This window comes from Cherax quadricarinatus, chromosome 52 (assembly GCF_038502225.1).
Source record: "Cherax quadricarinatus isolate ZL_2023a chromosome 52, ASM3850222v1, whole genome shotgun sequence".
NCBI classification, from domain to species: Eukaryota; Metazoa; Arthropoda; class Malacostraca; order Decapoda; family Parastacidae; genus Cherax; species Cherax quadricarinatus.
This window is the reverse complement of record NC_091343.1, coordinates 17444368-17449367: the sequence shown is the minus strand read 5'-3', so window position 1 is coordinate 17449367 and position 5000 is coordinate 17444368.

The window sequence follows — 5000 nt, the reverse complement described above, 5'->3', positions numbered from 1 at the left end:
TTCGCTGCGAATTTTGTTCAAGCTCTGTCTGTTGTCTTGTTGTAACAGCATAACTGTCTTCCGTTTTAGTTTTGTACTTTTCCAAGTCTTTTATTAATTTTTAAAGAGATGGACCGGTAAGCCAGTGAAAGGCTTCGGTCCGATGCTCAAAATCCCCAGTGCCGGATCATAACGAATCTTTCCTACCCTATCTTCCAAGCCTCTTTTATGTTATACTCATTCTTTATCACTTCCTCATCTATTTCCTCTCTCACGTCTTTATTATATCAATTTACTTTCATTATATTCATAATTTAAAAGTTACATTTTCCAAATATAATTTTTTTCTGTCATTCCTTCCTGTCTCACCTGTGTTTGTGACAATTCTGTCTGTGTGTATATCCATCTGCTAGATTAGTTTCCTCTTGGTATGAAGGGATAGCTGAGTTAACCTAGTATCCTTCACTATATTGTAAACAACAGTGTATTAACCTAGTATCCTCCATTATATTGTAAACAACAGTGAATTAACCTAGTATCCTTCACTATATTGTAAACAACAGTGTATTAACCTAGTATCCTTCACTATATTGTAAACAAGTGTATTAACCTAGTATCCTTCACTATATTGTAAACAGTGTATTAACCTAGTATCCTTCACTATATTGTAAACAACAGTGTATTAACCTAGTATCCTTCACTATATTGTAAACAACAGTGTATTAACCCAGTATCCTTCACTATATTGCAAACAACAGTGTATTAACCTACTTTCCTCCACTATATTGTAAACAACAGTGTATTAACCTAGTATCCTCCACTATATTGTAAACAACAGTGTATTAACCTAGTATCCTCCACTATATTGTAAACAACAGTGTATTAACCTAGCATCCTTCACTATATTGTAAACAACAGTGTATTAACTTAGTATCCTTCACTATATTGTAAACAACAGTGTATTAACCTAGTATCCTTCACTATATTGTAAACAACAGTGTATTAACCTAGTATCCTCCACTATATTGTAAACAACAGTGTATTAACCTAGTATCTCCACTATATTGTAAACAACAGTGTATTAACCTAGTATCTCCACTATATTGTAAACAACAGTGTATTAACCTAGTATCCTTCACTATATTGTAAACAACAGTGTATTAACCTACTTTCCTCCACTATATTGTAAACAACAGTGTATTAACCTAGTATCTCCACTATATTGTAAACAACAGTGAATTAACCTAGTATCCTTCACTATATTGTAAACAACAGTGTATTAACCTAGTATCCTTCACTATATTGTAAACAACAGTGTATTAACCTAGTATCCTTCACTATATTGTAAACAACAGTGTATTAACCTAGTATCCTTCACTATATTGTAAACAACAGTGTATTAACCTAGTATCCTTCACTATATTGTAAACAACAGTGTATTAACCTAGTATCCTCCACTATATTGTAAACAACAGTGTATTAACCTAGTATCCTCCACTATATTGTAAACAACAGTGTATTAACCTAGTCTCTTCCTCCATATTATAAACAAAAGGCTACTAATATATCTAAAAATACATGTAACTTTTCTTGGCCTTAGAATTTTTTTGTCCTTTTTTTTCCTCCGCATATTTTTAGTCTCGACTCACTCATGTTACTCCACTTCTTTTACTGGAGACAGGTAGAGTCGTCATTTATAATAGCTGTGATGAATGTTCCTCCACAACCATAGCATGTGTGGGTGGACGGGTGGGTGTGTTGCGTAGGTTTACTAGGTGGGTGGTAAGTTGTAGGTGGGTGGGTTCAGTGGGTGGAACTTTGAGTGTCGTGATAGAGACGGTGACACTCTCCATATATCCTGCCCGGCGCCTTTTCGTCTGTGTGTCTGCCTGTCTGTCTGCCTGCCTACCTGCTCGCCTGTCTGCCTGCCTACCTTCTCGCCTGTCTGCCTGCCTACCTGCTCGCCTGTCTACCTGCGTACATCCTCGCCTGTCTGCCTGCCTACCTGCTCGCCTGTCTGCCTGCCTACATGCTCGCCTGTCTGCCTACCTACATGCTCGCCTGTCTGCCTGCCTACCTGTCTGCCTGCCTACCTGCTCGCCTGTCTGCCTGCCTACCTGCTCGCCTGTCTGCCTGCCTACCTGCTCGCCTGTCTGCCTGCCTACCTGCTCGCCTGTCTGCCTGCCTACATGCTCGCCTGTCTGCCTGCCTACCTGCTCGCCTGTCTGCCTGCCTACCTGCTCGCCTGTCTGCCTGCCTACATCCTCGCCTGTCTGCCTGCCCACCTGCTCGCCTGTCTGCCTGCCTACATGCTCGCCTGTCTGCTTGCCTACCTGCTCGCCTGTCTGCCTGCCTACATGCTCGCCTGTCTGCCTGCCTACCTGCTCGCCTGTCTGCCTGCCTACATCCTCGCCTGTCTGCCTGCCTACCTGCTCGCCTGTCTGCCTACCTACATGCTCGCCTGTCTGCCTGCCTACCTGCTCGTCTGTCTGCCTACCTACATGCTCGCCTGTCTGCCTGCCTACCTGCTCGTCTGTCTGCCTGCCTACCTGCTCGTCTGTCTGCCTGCCTACCTGCTCGCCTGCCTCCCTCTCTGTCTGCCAGCTTGTACCCTCCCGTGCAGTAAATTCGTTACATTCACCACATAAGCCAAGAGCTTAACTCTTCCATTTAGCGTTGTGGGGGTCGCTCTTGCTGCCTTTACCTCACCTCTTGAATTGCTCACCTCTTCAGTTGCTCTCCTCTTGATCTCTATCTTGATGTACTCACCTCTTGATGTACTCACTTCTTGATGTACTCACCTCTTGATGTGCTCACTTCTTGATGTACTCACCTCTTGATGTACTCACTTCTTGATGTACTCACCTCTTGATGTACTCCTTGATGTACTCACCTCTTGATGTACTCACTTCTTGATGTACTCACCTCTTGATGTACTCACTTCTTGATGTACTCACCTCTTGAGTTGCTCCTTACTGTTGAGTTGTTTCCCTCTTGCGCTGTTTCCGTCTTGCGTTGCTGTTTTTGTTTCTGAAGATTATCAGCTGCTTGTGGAGACAAAGACACAGGCAACGTTTCGCTCAGTGTAGAGCTTCATAAAGGCAAAAGTATCTCGGCAGAGCTCTGCAATGAGCAAAACGTCATCTCAATAATCGCCGGTTCTGCAACCTGTGTGTCTGCAATCACGTTGGGCTGTAACGTAACATTTCATCCGTCATGTCCACTGAGTTCATCTCTCTCTCTCTCTCTGTTCAAGTCTTCTTATCTGTCAACCTGCGTAGTTTCTCTCTCTTAGTTGCCTGTCTGCCTGTCCCTTCTCTTAGTTGCATGTGCGCTTGTCTGTTTGCCTCTTCACTTTCTCCTCTGATTGTTTGCTGGATTTCAAAGGTGCTCGACCGCTTGTCAAGTGTGTGTGTCGGTGACCACCTGGTTGACTCTAATTCTTAGTATTCTATACAAATATCTTTGCTTTTCCTGCATGTTTGTCGTAGCCTCCTGACCTTTGCTTGTCTGTTTGTGTTTGCTATATGTCTACTCTCGTCTGATTTCCTGTCTGCTGCCCATCTGAGAGGTTATCCTTGTCTCTGCTGTCTTATTTCCCCGTTTATCACCGTTTCTGTTGCGCATTTTCCCAAAATTTGCATTTATGTCTGCTGCATATTTTTCTTCCTTGCTTGTCCTTGTTTCTGCTGCTTGTATGTATCTTTGTTCTGCTTCGAGTCTGCTGCCTGCTTGCCTGCCTCTGACGTCAGAGCCAGCACAAATATTCCAATAAAGAGCTTAGAGGCTTCTGTTATACCGTGGGCTCTGCGTGCTCTGCTGCGGCGCCTGTCTGCCATACTAACCTCCTACATACCTTCCTGTCTGCCTTTCTAACCCCCTGCATTCCTTCCTGTCTGCTTTCCTAGCCTCCTGTATACTACCTTCCTGTCTGCCATTCTAACGTCCTATATACCTCCCTGTCTGTCTGTCTGTCTGCTGTATGTACGACACATGATACACCAGAATTATTAATCACGCAAAGCGCTAAACCCCTGTGGATCATTCGGTGCTAGATAGCTGTTAAGGCTCGATCCTCCGTTGACTAAGCTCTAGTGAGACGTAGCGTACGAGATGAGACTACAAGGAGCGGTCAGTAACCCCGGAGCAAGGTAAAAAGGAAACATAACCACTACCTACAAAATACTCCGTATTAGCAACAGAGTTTACCCCACAAACTGAGCTTTACCAAGTTAATCTAATTTGATAAAAGTCCACTGTGTGGGCGAAACGTTGTCGTTAATGAAGGTCTCCTTTACTGCACCTGCATAATATCTACATATGAGTCTAGTTGAATAGAAACTACCAGAGAGAGAGTGAGAGAGAGAGTGAGAGAGAGAGAGAGAGAGAGAGAGAGAGAGAGAGAGAGAGAGAGAGAGAGAGAGAGAGAGAGAGATAACCAACAACAATGTGTTTAGATCATACTTGAAGTGGAGAGTGCGTAAACAGGATTGTAGAAGAGTACAAAGCGACTTAGACAAAGCTTGACTGACTTTGACAAAGTTTGACTTAGACAAAGACTGACTTAGACAAAGTTTGACTTAGACAAAGACTGACTTAGACAAAGACTGACTTAGACAAAGTTTGACTTAGACAAAGACTGATTTAGACAAAGTTTGACTTAGACAAAGACTGACTTAGACAAAGACTGACTTAGACAAAGACTGGCTTAGACAAAGGCTGACTTAGGCAAAGTTTGACTTAGACAAAGACTGACCTAGACAAACCTTACCCTAAACGATAAGCTTTTTTTCCAAGCTTACCTTTGAGCGAAACGTTCTGGAATGAAGAATTGCCCTTCTGTACGTAGTATTCTCGACGTTAGAGCGGCCATTGTGCTAAGTCTTGACTGCCAGACGTAGCAGCTGGGCGCAGGAGCTAATGCTCAACTCCTGGGACATGCGCTGTCTTATCCATACGGGTCTAGCGCTTCTCTTCCATTGATAACGCACCTCACATATCTAGGTGGAAAGCGCTAAGCC